The sequence below is a fragment of the Lissotriton helveticus genome, chromosome 10 (genome assembly GCF_964261635.1).
Source record: "Lissotriton helveticus chromosome 10, aLisHel1.1, whole genome shotgun sequence".
Classification (NCBI taxonomy): Eukaryota; Metazoa; Chordata; class Amphibia; order Caudata; family Salamandridae; genus Lissotriton; species Lissotriton helveticus.
The window spans coordinates 849,402,768-849,426,625 of record NC_136071.1 but is presented as its reverse complement, the minus strand read 5'-3'; positions in this window follow the sequence as shown (position 1 = coordinate 849,426,625).

Below are 23,858 nucleotides of genomic sequence, written 5' to 3'. Positions count from 1 at the left end.
TTCCTGCCAGGGGCGGTGCCAGCACCATCCCAGACAGGGTTTTGTGTATTGTAGGTAGGCAGGGCTTTAGAGGAAGGTGACTGCACGTGGCACCCCGGTGCTCACTGTGCATAGGCTGGCTGGAACCAGTTCCAGGGTCACTCCAGACCCTGTGCTGGGGAAAAGCCCGCCAAGGAAGTGGGTGTAACCACCCCCCTCCTAGTCCCACCCATAGGGCAGGACTTAGTCGCGTGCCAGCCCCTTTTTACAGGATAAAGGTAGAGACTGGCCCCCTTCCAAATCAGATCATCTTTGAATCCTGAAACTACTTTCCACGAAAGGAACTCAAGACTTCTTCCTAAGATTTCTCCCTTGTGACTAAGGAGTAGTCACCCTGCATCCGCAGGCACCATCTTAAGAACACTGCGGTCTGCTGCAAGTCTCTCCTCCGGATCAAGACTGCCCAGCTCGACGAGAACCGGCTTCCCTGGCACCTCTGACCTCTACCTGCATCATCAGTCACGCTGAGATTCGTGGGTGTGACGAGACCTCGAGGGACCGGCCATCTTCAAGACTGCACGACTTCTTTCCAGTAAGCCCGCCGAGTAATTTCCTGGTGAGTGCTTTGGGGTCCGAGAAGCCCCGACCCTGAGCAGCTCCAGCACCGAAGTGCAGCCTCCCAGCATCTCCACGATCTGCGTGGGGCCCTTCTGCTTTTTGCTGCTCACCGCGTTGTTTGGCTACTAGCCCGTTGGCTTGTGGCCTTCCTGACGATGCCCGACGACATTTCTGCTGCTGGTCTGGTTGCTCCAGACTGGCCCTTGCTCCCTTCCAGAAGAGGAGCACCCCGGACCCTCCTGGTCCACTCAAGACGCCATTTTGAGTCCACCGCGTGGGCTTGAATTAGCCAAGGCTTGTTGCCCACTCCGGGGTACGCTGACGACTCCATTCTTCGTGGGACAGCTCGCACCTCCATCCTGGTCGCCGACAACGCCTCCTGGTCCGAGAGACTGCAGAGCCCAGCAGCGCCCACTCACCTGACTGCGGTGACTTCGCCCGGTGCCATCCTGGTGCCCACTTAATCACTGGCTAGTGATTCAAGAACTTGGTCCCCTCTGCTTTCAGGTTTTCTTCTTCCTTGATCCAGGCTTGGATCCATCGAACTTTTCTTCACTGGTCGCCTGCCAGCAACTTCTTCCTTCCAGGCTCCTGGTCCGGCAACGAGATCCCCGACGTCTTTTCAGACCTATGCAGCTGCAGCCCCTGGGCTAGGTAACTTCGGCACTCCGGTGTCCCAGCATAGCCTCACTATCCAAGGGTCAGGATCCACTGTCGTTTTCTCCCTACCAGGTCGGGTTCGCCCGTGAACACTAACTTTGCCTTTACTAGCCTCCATAGACTTTGTCCCGCATCCCGCGTGAGAGTGCACACTCTGCACCCGAGTCCCCTAGGTCTCCTAGAAGTAATCTAACGATTCCCTAGTCCAGTCCTAGCGATTCCAAAGCCTATTAGAACTGTTACTTACCTGCTAGTAATTCGCATTCCACTTTTAGTGTATATGGTTTTTCGTGCCCCTCGGGCATTTGTGTAACGTGCTAACTTAAAAGTATTTTCGTAAGAGTTTTGTTGTGTGCTTAGCACCCTGTCCTCATAAAGAGTACAGGGTTGTTGTGATTCTAATAAATACATTGTTTATTTTCATAACACTTGTGTGGTGTCCTTTCACTGGGTGTTCAAGGGGTAATGTGATGGTAAAACAGCTGGCTTAACACGCCCTCTAGAGTCTTAGCCTTAGACTGCTCGTATCCATGCTACTAGGATAGCTGGTCTATAAGGTTGACTTACAACCAATCATCAATAAGGGTTGTTTGGACTGATATATAGTGATCACTAGAATAGTGAACACTGCACATCAGGCCAACTTCTCACAGTCACCGATTGGTAATTACTGATGACTCGCTGATTGGTTCCTGCCCACCCTAATCTAATTTCCAATGTCTCATTGTTACCACACTTAGCACCTACTATCTTTCTAAACCTCCCAGGCTCTGGAATGAGCGTTTGGTCTTGTCGCTCAAACTCACTCACCTGTGCTCCGGAATTCTCCTGCTTTGAATGCTGTTCACCTTCTCTGAGCAGCTCCAGCTTCTTCTCATTGCAGCAACTCTGGTTGTTTTGCTTGTCATCTGGCCCTGTGTCTTCCAGGCCACCACGGCAACCACTCATATCTCGGATCTTCTTCTAGCTACGCTCCTCGTCTCCATGCTGACTCAATCTTGCTACAGACAGACAAAGAAAGAAAGAAAAAACAACAATAACTCACCACGGAATCGCCACCTGATGATCAGATCCCAATCGACGTTCAGGTAAACAGATTCCTTTTCTAAAGGCAAGTGCAATAAGAAAAGTGCAAGAGTTTGAAACATTGTAATAAAAGATGCAAAAGGACAGTTCATGAGTTTTGGGAATCATAATTAAATTGTAAGAAACAGATAAATGGACTCAAGTGTATCGTATCTTGCATACACTACTGGAAGTGCTTATCTCTCAGATTCATTTTGAAAAGGACATCTTTATGCTCAATAAATAAAACTCTATCTAAGGATTTGTTAAGACAGTTTCATTGTAGATATAAAGAACTCTGGATTCAACGAGACCCAACTTCGTTTTTAGGGACCAAGGCTTAACCTTTTGCTAAATGAGCTAAAAGCACCCTGTTTCACATTTGGCAATGACATCCCCAAGGACTGCTTTAAAAAGGTAATTATTCAGTTAGCAAACGTAATTACTCAATATCAATAATTGTGTATTAACATAACTTGTTCTTTACAGAGGTCAAGAGCATCATCCTCCAGCCAAGGAAGTCCAGTGTCCTGAGAGATGTGCAGAGCCTGTGCGATCTGTTTATTTTCTTTGTCTCTCATTCCCATTCCCTCTTTCCCCATGGGAACTTTCACTGGGGCAGCGTGAATATGATTCATTGCTACCAAGGAAAGGTCCTTAGCGGGAGTCGAGTTCCATTGTCACTCCATCAGAACTTCCTGGTGTTCAGGTGAGTAGCTTGTGACACCTGACAAGCCAGTGGTAAGTCAGGTGGCACTTCGAAGGCCCCCTTAATCCCACTATCGGTGGTTGGGGTTCCCTTTGAGAGGATAAGGATAGACATTGTAGGTCCCTTAAACCATCCAACAGCATCTGGGCATAGTTATATCCTAGTGGTAGTAGACCATTCCACTAGATATTCAGAGGCTATTCCCATTAGGACCACTAAAGCTACTGTGGTGGCAGGGCCCTCCTGGGAATATTTTCCAAGAGTTGAGTTCCCTAAGGAGTCTTGTCAGATAAATTAATTAACTTCATGTCCAGTTACATCACTGCTAGGTGGAGTGTGGTGTTAGCTATAAGTTTACCAACCCTACCATCCACAGGGCAATGGGCTTGTTGAAAGGTTCAACAAGACCCTCAAATGTATGATCGTGGGACTCACAGAAAAGCTGAGCCGAAAATGGGATGTCTTACTACCTTGCCTCCTCTTTGCCTACAGAGATGTCCCTCTCAAGGGGTAGGCTACATCCTCTTTGAAATTCTGTTTGAACATCCAGTTAGGGGTCAGTTATGTCTAATTAAAGAAGGATGGGAGAAACTTCTCAAGCCTCCTAAACAGGATATAGTAGACTATGTACTGGGCCTGCATTCTCGCATAGCTGAGTGCATGAAAAAGTCCAACAAAAACCTTGAGGCCAGCCCTGAGCTTTCAGAAAGCTTGGCATTATCAAAAGGCTGTACTGAATGTTTACCAGCCAGGACAGAAAGTGTAGGTGTTGGAGCCTGTGGCCCCAAAACCTCTCCAAGACCAGTAGAGTAGCCCCCACACTATACTGGCAAAGAAAGGTAAGGTCACCTACTTAGTTAACCTAGGTACTCTAAGAAGTCCCCACAGGGTGCTTCATGTGAATCGCCTGAAATCTTTTGTTGACAGGGCTGACATTAGCTTGCTCATGGCCACTGATGAGGGACAGGAGGACTAGAGTGACCCTCTCCCTGATCTCCTCTCACCTGACTCTATTGATGGATCAGATGAAGGAGTAGTCTTGGCAGACAGCCTCACTAATCAACAGCAAGCTGACTGCAGATAGGTTCTCAATCAGTTTCCTGGTCTCTTTTCTCTGAGTCACACCACGTGGTATACACATGAAGTGGACACAGGTGACAGCCTACATACGAAGAACAACATTTTACAGACACCCTGACCATGTCAAGGATTGCATCAGGAGAGAGGTCCAAAAGATGCTGGAGTTGGGGGTCATCGACCCTTCAGATAGTCCTTGGGCTAGTCCTATAGTCCTTGCTTCAAAACCTCACACCCAGGATGTTAAGAAAGATGAGGTTTTGTGTTGACTATAGAGGCGTCAATGTAGTCACTAGGACTGATGCCACCCACTTCCTAGGGCAGATGAACTGATTGATACTCTGGCCTCTGCTAATTATCTCAGTATATTTGACCTGACTGCTGGTTATTGGCAAATCAGACTCCCTGAGGATGCCAAACCAAAAAAAGCATTTCAACCCCCAGTGGGCATTATTAATTTATTGTGATGCCCTTTGGATTGAAAATGACCTGCAACATTTCAGAGGCTCGTGAATAATGTCTTAACGGGTCTGGAAGCTTATAGTGCAGCATATATGGATGATATAGCTGTCTTTAGCTCCACCTGGGAAGATCACCTGGTGCACCTCAGAAATGTACTAGAGGCCCTGCAGAAGGCAGGCCTCACTATTAAGGCAACAAAGTGCCAGATAGGGGAGAGCAAGGTTGTGTACTTGGGCCACCTTGTTGGTGGATAACAACTTCAACTATTGGAGAGCAAAATTCAGACCATCATGGACAATTAGCTCCTAGAAGGCATTTAATGACCTGAAGCAAGGCTCCAATTCTGCAAAGTTCTGACTCCTCCAAAACATTAATTGTCCAGACAGATGCTTCTGTGATAGGAATAGGTGCAGTTTTGTCACAACTTAAAGCAGACGGTGAGGATCAACCAGTAACTTTTATCAGCAGAAGGTTGACCCCTCAGAGAGAAGCGTTAGTCATCTATTGAGAGGGTGGCCTGTGCTGTGGTCTGAGCCTTGAGAAAGGTGAGGACATACCTGTTTGGCACTCACTTCATTGTTCAGACAGACCGTAAGCCCCTCTTATGGCTCAAACATATGAAGGGTAAAACCCCCAAACTTTTGAGGTGGTCCATTTCCCTACAGGGGATGCACTTTCAGTGGAACATAGGCCTGGGAGTGACCATGCCAATGTAGATGGACTTTCCAGATATTTCCTCTTAGAAAATAAAGATTCCACGTGGCAAGGCTAGTCTCCCCTGCATGCTAGAGGCCTACTCCTGCACTTGGTGTGTCCCTTGGACCTTGCTGGTCCCAACGTTTGTATCTTTTTTGCTTTCTACACCATATGCGGCTATCAGGGCTTATTGGTGCTCTACCGGACACCGACCACCTAGACACTGACATCCGACTTAGAACAGCTCGTGCACGGCTCCTGGTCTTCCTCAGCATCGTCTGGTCCCCACAGGTACAGTGACATGGTCACCGTCTTTACTCCTGAACCTCTCGACTTCAGTGGGCATTGTGCTTTCTGGTCACCTCTGAGTGGCATATACTCTGCCCCCTCTGCTCGCAGGTTCTCTTCTGCAAGACCCTTGGATTCCACCGGACACCTTCACAGGCTTCTCCAGAGGCATTTTCTTCAAAGTCTTCCATTGTCGTCTACGGCAGGTTCTGACGTCACTTCACCCCTATGCACCTGGCTTCCCTGTGGCTTCCCTGTGGCATCCATGGGTGGGATGGCTCTCCAACCTTAAAACTGCAACCGCAGCTTCTCAATTGACTTCCATTGGGCACGCGAATGTGTTTCCACTCTGCACACAGCCTACACACAGTGTGTTCCTGGGTACCTTCCTTGGGTGGTTCCTTATGTCCCCAGCTCATATAAGTCTGCTGGTCCAAGTCCCGTTCTCCTTTGCAGTTAAAATTCTACTTTCTTAGTATATGGTTTAGTCTCCTCCTGGAGACCAGTGTATATTTGTGCAACTTACCTGAAGAAGTCTTGTGTGTATTGTTGATATCTTTGCGTAAGAGATATACCAATGTGTTAGTGATTGTGTTGGGTAATAAATAGACTTACTTTTATAAAACACTGTGTGGTTCTTTCTCATCTAATTTACACTGTTGATTAAATGTGGTAAAACAAGCTGATTCACACTCCTTCAAGATAAGCCTGAAGGCTGCTCTCCATAGCTACCACTGTGAGAGCTTTCTATGGTTATCAAACCCCCCTAAAATCACCATATTAGTTGCCTGGATAAGGGCAAGGTGCATCACTCCTTAGTGTGTACACCATATACTAAGTCAGCCTCCTACAGTAGCGTTGGACTTGCAGGACGCCTGTGGTTACATCCCCGTCCTTCCTGCCCTTCGGCACTACCTGTGGTTTACGGTAGGCAACTAGCATTTGCAGTACGCTGTGTTCCCTTTTGGCCTTACCAGTGCCCCTTTGGTGTTAAACAAGGTGATGGCGACGGTCGCAGCTCATCTGTGCAGGTCAGGGGTACCAGTCTTCCACTACCTCGACGACTGGCTGCTGAAGGCAGACTCGTCCCTGGCTGTCATCTCCCACCTCCAGACTACGGCCAACCTGCATTCGCTGGGGTTCACTATCAACATGCAGAAGTCACATCTGAATTCCCTTTCAGACGCTCCTGAGCTGTTCTGGATACAGTGCAGTTTCAGGCTTATCCACCCGAGCGTCAATTCCAGGATGTTCAGGCTATGATACCGATGTTTCAGCCTCTATCCTGGGTTTCAGTGAGAATGACTCCGAGGCTGCTGGGACTCATGACCTCCTGCATCCTTGCTGGTGAAACATTCCAGATGGCATATGCACGCTCTGCAGTGGAACCTGAAGTTCCTGTGGGCGCAGCATCAGGGGAATCTCTCCGACATGGTCCAAATCTCGAAGGGAAGTGCAAAGGATCTGCAGTGGTGGCTGATGAACCACGATTGTGTCAGAGGCAGACCACTCTCCCTTGCCCAACCAGATCTCACAGTAGTGATAGATGCGTTACTCCTGGGATGGGGCAGCCATCTGGGAGAGGTGGAGATGAGAGGACTCTTGTCTCTAACGTAATCCAGACTCCACATCAACATGCTGGAGCTCCTTGCCATCCGACTGGCATTAAAAGCCCTTCTGCCCTCCATCAATGTAAGGCTAGTGCAGGTGTTCACGGACAACACCACCGCCATGTGGTACTGCAACAAACAAGGTAAGGTGGGGTCGTGGACTCTTTGTCAAGAGGCCCTGCGGCTCTGGGCATGGCTGGAATAGCAGGGCATATCCTTGATGGTTAACACCTGGCTAGTTCCCTGAATACATGGGCGGACAAACTCAGCCGTCAATGCGTAGCGGATCCCATTTGGCATCTCCATCCTGAGGTGGCGCTAGTTTTCTTTCAGCAGTGGGGAGAGCCTTGGTTAGATCTGTTCATCTCTGCTGCTGGAGTTTCCAAGACGGCTCTCGCTCTGAGAAGCTTTTCATCTCGAGTGGAGCTCAGGCCTCCTGTAGGCCTTTCTGCCCATACCACTCCTGCACAGAGTTCTCTAGAAGATTTAGAATGACCAGGCCCAGGTCATTATTGTGGCTTCGGACTGAGCGCAGAGAGTCTGATAGCCCCAGCATGGCAGTCGGTCCTCAGATCAGGCTACCCCTTCAGGAGGATCTTTTGTCGCAATATCCAGGGAGGGTCCTTCACCCAAACCGGTCAATTCTCCGCCTTCTTGCGTGGAGATTGAGCGGAGTCAGTTGAGTGTCCCTCCAACAAGATAGTATACACCTGCTGTTGGAAGCAATTTTTTCATATTGTACACGAAAGTATATTGACCCACTTTGTACCTCTTTCTGAAATTTAGCTTTTTAGTCTTAACCCAGGACCAGCAGGGCTCTACTTTGGGCACTCTCAAGGGTTATCTTTCTGCTCTGACTACCTTCTTGTGGCTGCCTGACCAACCCTCTTTATTTAAGTCCGCTATTGTAAATAGATTTTTGAAGGGTCTTATACATATGTTCCCTCCTGCTCCTTATATTATGCCTCAGTGGGACCTTAATTTGGTTCTCACATTCTTTCATTCTTTCGAGCCTATTCACAACTGTCCCTTCCGGTTGCTCACAGTTAAAACAGCCTTCCTCGTGGCAATTACATCGGCCCAAAGGAAGAGTGAGCTGCAGGTTTTGTATCTAAGCCTCTATTCTTCTCTGTTTATCCAGACAAACAGGTGCTTCGCACTAGGGCCTCTTTCCTGCCGAAAGTGGTAACACCATTTCATGTGGGCAATCTGTCACCTTGCCTACTTTCTATGCTCCTCCACATCCCTCTAAGAAAGAGGGGTGACTCCACCGTCTGGACCCAAAAAGAGCGTTGCCGCTCTAACTTGACCGCACACAAGAGCTCCGAGGGGACGACCAACTCTTTGTTGGGTATGTTGGTGCAAAGAAAGGCTGGGCGGTGACGAAGCAGACCATCTCTTGATGGGTTGTTCTCAGCATGAAGATCTGCTACGCACTGGCAAAGAATCAGCCTTCTGAAGGCTTACTGGCTCATTCCACCAGAGCTCAGGCTGCGTCCACTGCATTAGCATGTGGCATTTCAGTCCTGAACATCTGCCAGGAAGCAACATGGGCTTCCCCGCACACATTTACAAAACATTACTCCTTGGACAGTCAGGACTGCAGGTACGGGTATTTTGTCAGTTGGGTCCTGCATAACTTTTTTTGTTGAATTTGTCCGCAAACCCAAAACTGGCGATGCTGTTTCTTGGGTATCTATTCAAAGGTAAGGAAGCTGCAGCTAGAACTCTCTATCAAATGATCCAATTACCTACCTTCGGTAATGCCTTACCTGGTAGATACTGTTTCTAGCTGTAGATTCTTTACCGACTTACCAATACTCCCTACTCGTCAGATCTCTAGGGTCATTGCCGATCCCTTTTAGGTCCCTAGTTTGGACACACCAGTGTCCATGCTCTTCATCGCTCCATGCTTTTGGTTTGAAAAGTTGTGTAAAGTAACTGACAGCGCTGAGCTGGCGCCTATATAGGTGACGCAGATATCATTTCCGGTGCAGAGGACGCCATGTGGATCAGTCAGACGCCACCTATCGGCACACAATGGTACCGCTCATGAAAAGCCTTCTGAATCCAGTCTGACACCTGTGGAAATTGAAAGGTAAGGAATCTGCAGATAGACATAGTCTCTACTAGATAAGGCATTACCGAAGATAAGTAACTTGTTCATCTGCATATTCCTGGCATAAAATGTTTTTTGTGGGAACTGTAATTTGCGTTTGCTAGAGTTATGATGTGGCCATTGACCAATGAGCTTATTGCTAGTCAGACTTTCTTTTGAAGTTGAGTGGCCCTTTAAAATTACCCGTAAATCGGAGTCATGTTAAAATCGTTTATTTGATGCTGTCAGTTTGGGTTCCTGGCATTTCTTAAAGATTTCTGCTGCCAGCCACTGAAAGTAGACACATCACTTTGACTTCATACAGGATTTTTCTGTGTTCTGTTTTTTAGGTCCTGTAAGAAATTGTAGTATTTATTGATTCTGAGCTCAACCCCCTGGTAGCAATGGCACAGAGCAGACAGGCAATGTGTATTTATGCTGTACTCAGACAATAATAGAGTCCAAATACAACTAAGGACACATCCCAAACCAAGTCAGAAAAATAGAGACAATTTTAATAAAGAAAGGACACAAAAAGTCAAATAGTAGAATAGGAATTATGAATTTTTAAAGTTTGAATAAAAAAAGCACAAAAAACGTTAAACGCCTTCAGTGAACCTCTAGTTGTGCTTGATTGGGACATGAGTAAGTTTTAAGGCTGACCGTGATGGAGTGCGAGTCAGGTACAAGGACCACGTTTATCCCAGTCAAAAAGTTACCTTTGCACTTTGAACTTCATGGGTGTACAAAGTCTTCAATGGAACCAGACAGTAGACTGGAGTCTAGAGAAGTGACTTAACATCAGCTGATTTCGGCATTGGGACAGAGTTTTGGGGATGCCATTTGTTTTAGGCTGTAAAAGTTGAAGTCTCTTGCCACGGAGGTCTTTGGCGCCAGTCAGATCTCTGTTGATGGCACTGCCAGTGAAGCTTCCTGTATTAGGTTTAGGACCAGCTTCTCAGCACACATTTCAGCAGAAGGGCATGGCTGCAGATGGGAACCAAAGAGTGTTCAGCATGGACTGATATCTGTATAAGACCCTAATAGGAGTTGCAACGAAGTCTGGCCCAGTAGAAATGCACCTTCGTCGGCAGGTTGGTCCTGGTTTCCAGCAGGTTCACTGAGTTTTAGGGTAATGTAGGATGAATATGCTTTGCCACCAGCCAAGGGCCCATGACCTTGGGGACAGCACTTGGGGGGGTCAAGACTCACTTCAGCAGAGGCCAGTAGCAAGGTCCAGGGCAGGTCCATTTGGAACTGGGCAGCTGTAGCAAAGGCCTCTTGAAACTGCTTGTGTCCCTGTAGCTTAAACAGGTTTGGGGTTGCTTCTGGGGTCCTGCGAGCAATGGAAAGCAGGTTCATTCTTCAGGTAGCAGGAAAATCCTCTTCTGAATCTTCTTCTGGTCCAGTAGTGTTCTCAAAGGGGTACTTTGGAGCCTCGTGTTGGCCTCGCACCCGCCTGTGGATAGGGAAAACTCCCAGACACTCCCTAACCAATAGGGTAAAAGGTCCGAAGGGTGACCCTACCCAATTTTGCACACTTCCTGTGTGCCCTGCTGATAACAATCCCACAGTGCCCCTGTCTTTCTAAATCCAACAAGGAAGAACCTTTCTTCCTTCTAGTCCGAGCTACCCATGCTCACCCAGAAGTGTGGCTACGGAAATGAGCAACACCTCCCCCGTGGTTACTCTAAAACAGTTCTGGGGCAGCTCCACCTCCTGCAAGGATTGGTCCAGCCTGACTTCAGGGACAATAGAGGGGCAGGCCTAGGTGTGAGCTACATTTGCCTCCTAAAGGGTAGGCTTCCTCTAAAGTCCAACAAGGTCCTGGGCACCGCCCCCAGACCATCCTGTGCAGAGATGGACAACACCTCCAAAGGATCCAGGTCATCCTTTCAAAAGAAGTACACAAAAACAACAGTTGATGGACAGAATGCAGAACAATGTCATACATTCACCCCAGTACAGAGATCTGGGCCTAACTCCATCATTTTTTTGCTCACCACACCCATCCAGTTCAGACATGGCCATATGCAAATCAGCCTTGACCCTGTGCCTCATGGGAACAGTCCAGCCCGAACTGCCAAGCCATGTCTTCCCTGGACCGGAATCAAGCATCCCAGCACTGGTTTCTGGCTATCAGCCGTCATCAGCCAGGATAGCTTGACTGGATGGCACTGGATTCACGTCTGAGCATACCCGTCCCACTCGGGTGACAAATGCAAAAACAACAGTTGATGGACAGAATGCAGAACAATGTCATACATTCACCCCAGTACAGAGATCTGGGCCTAAATCCATCGTTTTGTCAAAGTACAGCACCTCCCCACACACAAGGCTCTTTGTATCTGGTCTGGGAGCAATTCACACCTCACTGCAGGAGAGCCATCAGACAGTTGGAATACTTATTGGATTTATGCAGGTAAAAGGTGATTTTTCAAAAATACCCTTTCCTTAATAGATCAAAGTTGACTTTACTTTTAAAGTGGATTTTGTCTAACTATAAAGAGTGCTTAAAATATCTTTCTAGCTGTTAACAAATCAAATTCTCATTATATGGTGTAATAATGTAATTTTGTTTTTCTCTATTGCTGCAGCCAGCCTTGCCACAGTGAAAATAGTTTTACGGCTTTTTCACTCTGAAGACATGTGGAACATTTAACTTTTACATGTCCTACTTTTAATTACTTAGTACCCTGCTTTATGGGCTCTGACTTGTTAGTTTTTAAAAGGAACAGTTGAGGCCTGTCAAAAGGGTTTATTTTGACAGGCTACAGTGGTAAACCTGGGGCAGGATTTGCTATACAACTGCAGTGGGTGGCACATTGTGTGCTGCAGCTCACAGGTGACATTTAACTTACAATCCCTGGATACACTTTGTACCATGTACTAAAGATTTATAAGTAGGTTAATGGTGCTAATTGGGTGTATACTAATATCATCTTGTTTAAAGGGGGGGCACAATCACTTTACAAATGGTTAGCAGGTTAAAGTGTGGAGAGTTTTATTGCCAACAAAACAGTCAAGACAAACATTTGGAGGAGTATTACACAAAAGATGGTAATCTCCAGCAGGTACCATAAATATTTGCATTGTAATGACTTTTGAGGTTCTCGTAGCTGTTTTGGTGTTGGTCTATAGAGGATAATTCTACATGTGTCTTTTTTGCCAGGGATCTTTATTTATAGGCATAAGCACGGAATAGTTCTGACCACAAGCAGCATTCTGGAGTGCTTCCAAATATTATTTTGCAGACGTGAAATTGGATCCAGGAACTTTTCAGTACAAACTATGTGAACTGGTTGGTGACCCTGTGCAGATCCATACTGCCTCCGTTCCATTACAGAAATGACATGCTAGCTGACATCTGATAGAGACTTCAAGCTGCATATTCCGTACCTTTGAATTTCCCTGGCGTCAGGTTGGATCTGTAAACTTTTGCTGAGCAATACCCCTTGCACGCGCCGTTGGGTGGCTCCATTCGGCTCTACATGACGTTGTCAGCGTTGGTTATGACCCAGGTGCACCGATGTCAGTTCTTTTCTTTTCGGCCAGTTAAGCACCGATCCGGGAAGAGCTACCCCTCTGTCGCTTTTTGAGAGACCTTTTCTCTACTTTTTGCTGACTTAAATTTTTCCAACTGCGTGTGCGAGGATGTCTTTGAGGAAGACAGGTTTGCCTGGCACTCATGATGTTGGTTACCGACCCACACCTCGTCTGTCTCTGGTGTCTCGAGCGCGAGCACGATTCAAAGTAATGCTTGGACTGTCGAGCTATGGTCCCGAAGACCTTACGGGTGTGGGCTATGAAGCTCCTTATGGCCTGGCAGTCGACACCGTCCAGTGAGATTCCACGGAGGTCCCAGTCTAATTAAGGTGAATTTAAGGAAGCCATAGTAATCCCACTGCTGAAGAAAGCAGGGGCGGACATTAAGAACTTGAAGAATTTTCGACCTATTTCCAGACTTCCATTTCTGGCTAAAGTGCTTGAGCAACATGTATTTAGAGTGTTCTCATCCTTCCTAGAAGACCATCAGCTGCTACATGTTCAGCAAGGGGGATTTAGAGCTCAACACAGCACCTAGTTGGTGATGCTCTCAGTACTGAATGAGTTAAGGCTAACAGCCGATAAGAAGATCCCCTCAGCGTTGATCTTATTGGAGCTCTCAGTCGCGTTTGACCCAGTGACCCTGCACAGTTGGGGGCCTGTGTCCGTCGGATGAGAGTTACTGGGACGGTCCTCCAATGGATTGTCTCCTTTTTGGAGGATCAGTCCCAAATGTTCCTATTAGCGGAATGTACATCCAGGCGCTTTGCCATGTGGGGTCCCGTAGGGCTCTGCGCTGTCCCCTATGATTTTCAATATTTATCTTCAGCCTTTGAAGGCTACACAGGAATGTCAGGTGTTTAATTATGCAGATGACACTCAATTAATTGTTCGGATTGACAATTGCTCTCAGGCACTGCTCAAGGTACAGAACATTTTCCGGTTCATTATGAACTGGATGACCTCTAACTCACTTAAGGTAAATCCAGAAAAGACAGAGGTTCTTGCTATTGCTGCAGGGGCTAACCCCTGGTCCAGTCTCTTCTGGCCACAAGAGCTTGGCACCACTCCGATACCGGTACCAGTTGTGAAGAGCTTGGTTATTAAGTTAGATTCTAAGTTAAGGATGGACAATCAGGTAATTTCTTTAGTGGGGAGCTGTGTCGGAGTGATGAGGCAACTATGGAAACTGGTACCCTTGTTGTCATTTGCCACCATGCGTACCATGGTGCCGGCTCTAATCCTGTCATGCCTGGATTACGGTAACGCAGTATATATAGGGCTCCCCAATAGACTCTTGGGGAAACTTCAGGTGGTTTTGAAAGATGGGCCAAGACTGATCCTTAAAATGCAGAGAAGAACACACGCCACACCCCTGCTACAACAGTTACACTGGCTCCCCTATTAAGCAGAGGGTCAGGTTCAAGGGCCTGTGCATTGCACACAAAGCTAAGTATGGAGCAGCGCCCAGTTACATCAAAGACCGTCTGAAGCTTTATGTGCCTTGTGCCTGGTCGGTACTTGCGCTCATCAGAGATACACCTGTTGGCCTGTCTGGGGGGGGGGGGGGGGTGCCTTCTCGGTTGTGATTCCCCAGCTTTGGAACAAGCTACCGGAGAGTTTACGTGGGGAAGCCGCTTTACTTTCATTTAGGAGGAAACTTGTTCAATGAGGCGTTTGGATAAGTTTACCCCAATTCTGCCCGACCAGCAAGTAATATGGGATCCCTGGGTTCATGGTCTGTAGCACTTAGAGACCGTTAGTGATTTGGCGCTCCACAAATATAAATTAACATAAAAATCCCGATCAAAGAAGAGGAGGTCACAAGACTGCTCCCGGAGCCCAAAGCCCTCTTCGCCCCACTCGAGGTCTTCGGGACACTGTTGGAAGGGGCCCAAGAAGAAGAAGTCCTCGACTGTCATCCGTCACAAAAGAAGTAAGAGAACAGACGCTCTAGGCACGGTTCTGCTGAGCCAGAGCCAGGGTCGATTTCGCACCTCCTTCCTATCCAGGAGCTGGAGCAACTCCCACTCAAATTAAAGAGTTGGAAGGGGCCCCATCAGATTTGAAGCTGTTGGCTTCGGCCACTGAGGGGCATCAGGGACCCGATCCCAGATCAGGGTCGACATCGATCATGCCTTTGCGACCTCCTCCAGCATCGGACCCGAAATCGGTGTCTTTGGCGCCACTGGTGCCCACCGGCAGTGCTAGCTCCATCCTTATCCCCGACAACACTCCGATTGAACCCAGATGTTCTATGTTGCCTCCTGAACACTTTGAGGATGTGTTAGGCTTGGGAGAGGAATGGAAGGTTTCTATGGACCTTTTGGAACACCAGGGTGACTCTGCAGAGCAGTTGGACTGGTATGGGTAACTTTGGGAAGGCAGTAGACTGGACGCTTCCCCTGATACTGGCATGCTCTCTCTGCTAACTATGGCTTCAGAGGAGGGGGCATCCTATGCCACAAGAAAGGAGCGCAAAAGGACAAGGAATTGAGATCTTGTTTTCAAACAGTTTGAATTAACTTCTGCTATTGATGGAACATGTCATTAATGTTTTGTTGCTCCTATGGATTATAAGTATTTGGTCTTAAAATTAGGATATTGATTCACTGATTGCAATTTATCAAAGTCATGAGTACTTGTTTGTTTTGTGTAAAATTGTGTACTGTGATGTAGTATGTTAAGTATGTCTCAGTGAATATATGGACCCCAAATGGTTCGTTGTAAATAATTTTTGTAATTGTTTGTATACATATTGTACAGAAGAGTGGATTATTTTTTCCTTTTCATACGAAAATAATTTAATGAAAATACAAAAAGTTTAAAACAAAAGGTATAAATAAAATACCGATGCAAACAAAAAAGTTGGCCATGAAGCAAAAATCGTAAAAGCTTAAAAAGAAAGTGTGGTTTAGGCAATTCTGTTGTTTTTGATTGTTATATGGCCCTGCCTAAATCCACATCCCTTAGGGCCTAACTCAATTTTTCAAAATGGTGGTTAAGAGGGCAGCCGAGGTCCTCAGACTAGAGCTATCCCCCGTGCAGGTCAGGACTAACCACCTGACCGAAGTGCTTCAGCCTGGGGCTTCCAACTCTGAACCACTTTTGCCCTTTAATGAAGGACTAACTGATGTCCTACTAGGCACGTGGTCTAAGCCTAGCACAGGGCCTCCTGTGAATAGGACAATTGCACGCGGCCATCACCCAGCTCTGGGCGACCCAAACTTCCTCGGCCAACACCCCACCCCCGAAGGTTTGGTGGTGCAGGCTTCTACATCCCAGGTGGCGTTCCCTTCCACCCCTCCAGATAGGAATCCAAGAGGCTAGATTCACTTGGTAAGAACCTGTTTTCTTCCTCCAGCCTGGCATTGCGGTTGGTGAATGCTGCATGCTTATTGGGCCGTTCCTCCCACTCCCTTTGGGAGATGGTTGCGCAACTGCTGCCGCACGTCCTGTAGGAGGCCTGGGCTGTGCTCTCGTAGACAGTTAAGGATGGGATGGATGCAGCAAAATTTGCCATATGGTGTGGCCTTGATACAAAGGACTTGCTGGGCAGATCAATTTTCACGACGGTGGCCTTGAGGACAACTGGCTTCACCAGTGATATCCAGGCAAATTTGATGGACATGCCATTTGATGGAACCTGTCTTTTTGGGGAGAGAGTAGGTTCGGCCCTGTGAGCTTCAAGGAAACTCAAGCTACGGCCAGTTCCTTGGGCTCTCTTCTACACCTCATGGCTAGTCTAGCTTTTGCCCTTTTCGTGGCAACGGAAGGGGCTTCCAAATGCGTCAGCCCTATCCTAGCCACCATCCTGCGCAGGCTTCCCAAGCTGTGCGGGGACGTGCATGCGGTTCATTCTGACCTAGGAATGGAAGGCAGAAGTCATCAGCCACCCTGCCCTCGACAGCCCCAACCTCCAAGCACTCCTAGTCTGACTCTGCAAGACCACACCACTCCAGTTGGCGAGATAATCCATCATCATCTCCCCCACTGGAGGTCCATAACATCGGACAAGTGGGTCTTGTAGATCATTCAGGAAGGACATTCTCTGCCTTTCCTTTATTTCCCACCTCCGATTCTGCCAAATCAGGAACGACTGACATAGGATTATATAAAATTGCTCCAGGAGGAAGTTACAGCTCTTTGCCAAGAGAGTTATATAGTGGGTCCCATATTCAGAAGTAGGCAGTGGCTGTTATTCCTGCTACTTTCTGATTCCGAAAAAGAACAAAGGGTTGGTTGCAGCCCATTTTCGATTTTCGGACTGTCAATCTCTTACTCAAGAAGGAGAAGGATAAGTTCAAGATGCTCACTCTAGCCCAAGTCTTGTCTGTCCTCGACCAAGAAGACTGGATGGTAGGGTTAGACCTGCAGGATGCGTATTTTTACATCCCCCTCCTGCCGGGCCACAGGCGTTAGCTCCGGTTCAAGGTAGGCCACGAGCACTTTCAATTTATGTGCTCCCCTTCGGCCTTACCATTTCCCCTCGGGTGCTCCCCAAGATGATGGCGGAGGTCACAGCTCATCTGTGCAGGTTAGGGGTGTCAGTCTTCCCCTCCCCTACTCTTAAACAGGACCTTGCCCCAGGCTGTCGTCTCCCATCTTCAGACTATGGTGGATCTCCGGTATTCGCTGGGGTTCTCTTTACACATGCCGAACTCACACTCCTTCTCAGATGCTCCCTTTCATATGGCTGTTCTGGACGAAGTGCAGTTTCAGGCCCATCCTCCCAAGCAGTGATTCCAGGATATTCAGGTTATGTTTCTGATGTTTCAGCCTCTATCCTGGATTTCAGTGAGACTGACTCCGAGGCTGTTGGGCCTCAGAGCCTCCTGCATCATTTTGGTAAAGCATGCCAGCTGGCGTACGCAGCATCAAGGAAATCTCATCGATGTGGCCCAGAACTCAGAAGAAACTGTGAGAGATCTGCAGTGGTGGTTGAAGAAATGCGATTGGGTCAGCATCAGACCCTTCTCCAACCGGAGCTCACAGTCATCACAGATGCGTCAGTTCTGGGATGGGGCGGCCATCTGGGAGAGGTGAAGATCAGGGGCACTGGTCCCCGGTGGAATCCAGGCTCCACATCAATTTGTTGGAGCTTTGAGCGATTCGGCTAGCATTTAAGGCATGTCTTCCATCTGTTAAGGGGAAGTTAGTGCAGGTTTTCACGGACAACACTACCGCCATGTGATACTGCAAAATGCAGGGCGGGGTGGGGTTGTGGACCCTTTGACCAGAGGCACTGCGTCTCTGGACATTGCTGGAACAGCAGGGCATAACCCTGGTGGTTCAGCACCTGGCAGGTTCTCTGACCTCCAGGGCAGACTAACTCAGTCATTGATGCCTAGGAGATCATGAATGACGTCTCCAGTCGGAGATGGCGCAAGGTCTCTTTCAGCAGTGGGGAGAACCTTGGTTAGATTTGTTCTCTTCCAAAGAGACCGCGCAGTGTCTGCAATACTGTGTGCTGGAGTTTCCAAGCTGGCTATCACTCGGCGACGCCTTTCGTCCCGAGTGGAGCTCAGCCTGCTGCACACCTTTCCACCCATACCACTCCTGCCTAGAGTTTTGAAGAAGATCAAGAGCAACCGGGCCCAAGTCACTCTTGTGGCTTCAGACTGGGAGAGAGGAGTTTGGTATCCAGAGCTTCTGAAAAAGAGCATTGATTCTCTGATTAGGCTGCCCCTTCAGAAATGTATTCTGTCGCAGCAGTAGGGGAGGGATCTCCAGCCGAACCAGTCAACTCTGCGCCTCCAGCAGTTGATGGCTTTTGACATTCCTCCTGATTTATGTAACGTTATTTTGGCAGCCAGGCGGCCCTCTACTAAGACGGTATACGCCTGTGGTTGAAAGAAAATGGTATTATACTGTACAGAAAGGTCTACTGATCCTCTTTCTCCTTCTCTTTCAACTGTTCTTCTATTCATTCTAACCTTTGCCCCGCACAGCTCTGTGTTAGATACTCTCAAGGGTTATCTTTCAGCTCTATCTGCTTTTTTGTGTCTGCCAGACCAGCCCTCACTCTTTAGGTCTCCAATTGTATATAGGTTTCTAAAAGGGCTGGCACACTTGTTTCCACCCACGCCCTTTCTTATGACGCAGTGGGACCTTAATTTGGTCCTTACTTATCTTATGTCTGCTCCCTTCGAGCCTTTACACAACTGTCCCCTCCGGCTGCTTACCATTAAAACATCCTTTCTTGTGGCGATAACCTCTGCCCGGAAGGTGAGTAAGTTCCAGGCGCTACTTTGCACGCCTCCCTACATAATGTCTTTTCCATACGAAGTGGTGCTTCACACCCTTCCTTCATATTTGCTAACGGTTGTGACCCCATTCCATCTGGGTCAATCCATCACACTGCCCACCTTCTTTGCTCCCCCGCATCCCTCTAAGGAAGAGGAGCATCTCCACTGTCTAGATCCAAATAGAGAGTTATTCTACCTTGACCGCACAAACGGTGCAGTACGTGGGAGCTAAGAAGGGGTGTACAGAAAAATACCATCTCTCGCTGGGCATTCTCGGCATCAATATGTGCTATAGAAATTACTTTTTCAGCATGCAAGGGACATGTCCCCCTCCCAAAATGACAGGTTTGAAGTACTGTAAGGACTGTTGCAAACAAATGTCTGACAGATACTCATCAAATTTGCCTGTGGTGCCTGGGGTCAAGCCATAACTCTAATGCCTGAGTGACTGCACGTCGATGAGTCTGAAGGCGCAATTTAACATTGCCAACCACCGTAAGACTCTGTGACAAGACTGGTCCAAATTAAAATTTCAGTCCTGGTCCTGTTTGAGATCCAAAAGTGGCAGGAGTCATGCCAGTGGCTGCTCTTCCCGATCAAAGTCCTCAGGTATGTCAAAGAAAAAACAAAAAATCTAAGCGGTACTCGGACGAACGTACAGGAGCATGGCACCATGCATCTCAATCTTGCTCCCTAAGTCATTTGACATCGGAGCCAATCTCGCAACTTTTTCTGGCACAACCTGATTTTCCTGTGCCGTCCACCACTCTTCAAGGCCATGCTACTACTCTTTGAATCCTTGCCGACTTGCCCTGACACACCTGAGGGCCCCATGAAGGAGAGAGGTTCACCACCTGGATTACCGCTGGTGGATTTAGCATTGGCACCAGCAGGACCCTCTAAGCCCACAACAGGCTGCATTCGGCTCCAGTTCTGACTTTGTCTCCAGCACCATGATCCACTCTGGTTCCCTGGAATTCTACTTTAGTGCTAATTCAATCAACACAGGAAGGCGAGGCTCCAATTGTTCTCTCTCATACCGAGTCAGCGGTTGTCCGACTTTGACGAGGATGTGTTCGGCCACCGTAGAGGCCTCACTCCCTCCCCTTGATCTACCTCCACAACGGCAGATGCACACTCTGCATTCCCTGTTCAGCACAGATTCAGACAATGACTATGATGCTGATGATAAGATTTGGCAAATCATATTACGAGGAGAATAGGCATGATTACCTGCAAGAGGCCCCTGGTCTTGATACGTCAGGGCTCCTCTCATCCCCTGGTCCTGCCACTGAAGAGAGTGCTTCTTATCCCATGGTGATGCTAAGGGTGGCTGTAGTCCTTGACCTTCAGCTCCCCATCTTGGAGGTCATGACCAATGTTGTTATGGAAGTCGGGGGCACTAGAGAGCATGCAGCAAGATGGCAGCACATTAGTGCTGTCTGCTCTTCGGGGTCAAAATCCGAACATTATCCACTGTTAGGACCATCATCGATTCCAAAATTGCTTAAGGCTGCAACATCTACGACCCAGAGAATGATATGGCTGCAATATAGGTGGGAAAAAGGGTGTGCAGCAGCTGAAATAGCTAGTGAAGGAACGTAAGCTGTGTATAAAGGGCAGACAACATGCCGGCTCCCATGCTCCACCTTTGAACAAGACACATGGCGTAGCAGGCTGTGATTGTGACTGCAACTGTTGTGGAGGAGTGTGTTGCAGATCGTTTTACTGGCACCACTGAATTGAGGCGGCGATTCAGAGTGGAGAGCTTGAGGAAGGTGAGACACAGCGATCATCGAAAGTGCGGCTGGTGTGGGAGGGCCCTGCTAGATCGCGCCGTGTCGGGCCGCACTGTTGGCCGAGAGCCTGCTCCAAGGTAAGCAGACGGGGATCGGCTGGGTCACAATGTTCCATATAATTACATTTTGCGGCAGACACAACTGAGTACCCTACACACATCACACCTTTACTGTGGGTAGAACAGTGATTGCCGGCGGTGGGGTGCGACAGGGACCGGGCCTGCGGCGACGCCATGGCAGCTGAAGGAAACAAGATCCACGAGCACTGACTTATATGTAGGAGCGGCTCCCTGTGGCAGTAGCGAGGCACAGAAGTGGATCGTCGACACATTGACAGCAGTATGCATTGTGTTAAGGCATCGGGCCGGCTACTGAGTAAGGTGCACCTGACCCTCTCCTGGGAGCTGGGGACGATGGGGGCAGAACTGACATAGACGTACATCCTCGCATCACATCAAAAGGCCATGGACTGAGTGGACGGGAGTTGGCACAGCAGAGAAAACGATCTGGACCCCACTGGCTCACGGAGTTGGATGCACCGGGAGTCAACTCAGCAGAAAGTTGTGCTGATGAACTACGGTTTGGTCTTGAGGGAATTCAGCCGGTGCCCAGATTTAGGTGCCCCAAGAGAGGTGAGCATTGACGACAGACTGATTCCGGGGGTCGAAGACCAATTTGGTGTGTGTTAACCGCTCTCTAGCTGTGTGGCCCATCAGCGAGGTTATGAAGTACGAAGACGCGACAAAGGGCAGTCAACATGAGTGTAGTGTCTGGCTGAATACAAATACACCGGGGTGGGTTCCCGGTGGGCGCTTTGTGCAGCACGCTCAAACCCTCCACACGTGGGGCGAGCTCCGGGCGGGTCAATCACCGCCGGGTGGCTGGGGTGGACGCCTCTTCTCTGGGGACGTGCACCGAGCTAGCCGTCCTCACACACGCGTGAGATCGAGGCACCCTCGTCGCCAGTTGTAGTGTCTGGCTGAATACAAATACAAGCAGGCACGGGGTGATAGGTTACAGCTCCTTTATTCCTGTCCTTCCTCGTCGTGGGCTAACGGCTAACTGCCGTCCCTAGCCCCAGCTACTCCCTTTCCGCCTGCCCTCATCCCCACTTCGGGCATGTCCTAGTGCCTGACTGCTGTGGTCACTGCGGACATCATTACATCTCCCCCCTCTGTAAACAAACACAAAAAAAACAAAAAACAAGCAACACACAACACAGCAAACGGTTTGCACTCCTTCTTTCTAGTCGTCAACTGTCTCTGCTTATAGTTCTTCAATCAGGCGAGACGGTTTTGTGATGACCCGTCTGGGGCGCGACTGGAGGTCAGGAATGTCATGCTCGCACTCGTCAATGGTTTCTATCAGTGCCTGACTGCGACTGGGTAGTGTCTCTGGTTCTCTTTTCTCTACTCTTGGTTCAGTCAGTAGTTCCTTGACATTGGGGCTACACTTCTTAAAGTGCGTCACATTACGGGTAATTCGTCTTCCGTCGGCCTCCGCAGTGATCATAGTTCTGTTTTGTTGTATCACTTTTAGAGGCACCTCATGATATGGGGAATCAGTCTTTCGTCTTTGTTCTTGCCGCGCCAGCACCCAGTCTCCTTCGTGGATTTGAGTGGGAGCCGCATGTCGCCGTTCATCCGCATAGTCCTTCATCTTTTCTTTCTTTATATTATCCATGGTCACCATCTCTTCATGGTCAGAGTCGGGATATTGTTCATTCGCTGCGGGACTCATCATTGGCAGCCTTGTCCGCACTGGTCGTCCTAACATGATGGTGGCAGGACACTTGCCTGTGGTGGAGTGTGGCGTGTTTCGGTAGGCTCGTAGTACCTCGTTCAGTGCTGTCTGAATGTTCTTACGGGTGAGTTCCGCTTGCTGAATGGCTCTCTTGATCGTGGTCATGAAGCGTTCGACCATTCCGTTCGCCTGAGGCCATAAAGGTGTGATCTTCCGGTGCTTGAAGTTGAGATGTTGTGCAAAATCAGCGAAGTCATGGCTGTTGAATGGAGGCCCGTTGTCTGACTTCACCTCTAGAGGAATGCCCCACGCAGCAAAAACCTCTTCTAAGATCGGTATGGTGCTAGATGCTTTCGTGGATGTGCAAGTTGCGCGAAGGGGAATCGGGAGTATTCGTCCATGATGACCAGAACATATTGGCCCGACTTGATTGGCCCAAAGAAGTCAATGGCAATGTGATGCCAGACACCCTCCGGTAGTTTGGGCACAACTGCCTGGGGTGCATGCAGCGTGGAAAATAGTTATGATAAAGTGAGCAGACCCCTGAAGAAGGGTCGCTTGATTTTGACCCGAAATGCATTGGGTTTACGAAGGATTGGGAATAATAATCAATGATGAAATTAAATCATTAAATCATAAGATGCACATTATGAACACGTGAATTTGAAAATAAATATTTGAATCATCGGAAAAGAGATGCATTAAGTTGTGACTATTATTGATTTTGAAACTGGAAGGAACGAGAGGCTCCTCTTGCTACGGAGTGCACATCTTTGTGAGAACTGGTCCTTCTCACTCCATGTTTTTGAAGTGTTCGCATGCCCATACCACAGCCAGGCTTTCCTTTTCTGGCTGGGAGTATGCTTTCTCAGTGTCTGTTAGACTCCTGCTGGCGTATGCTACAATGTGTCGCTGGTCTTCTTCTCTGTTGTATTGTGCTAGGATGGCTCCTAGTCCTACGGGGCTGGCATCTACTGTTATTTCAGTTTTCTTTTTTGGATTGAAGTAGGCCAAGTTTTTGGCCGACTCCACAGCTTTCTTGATCTCTCTGAATGCCTCTTCACATTGGGTGGACCACTGAAATGGCTGTCCTTGTTTAGTGAGCATTCTCAGGGGGTGACTTATTGTGGCATAGTCGGGTATATATCTGGAGCAGTAGCTGGCCATGACTAGGAACGATCGTACGAACGTCATCTGGGCTCGGTGTGTCATTTAGCGCTGCTACTTTTTCCGGGTCTGGTTTCATACCACGTCCAGAGA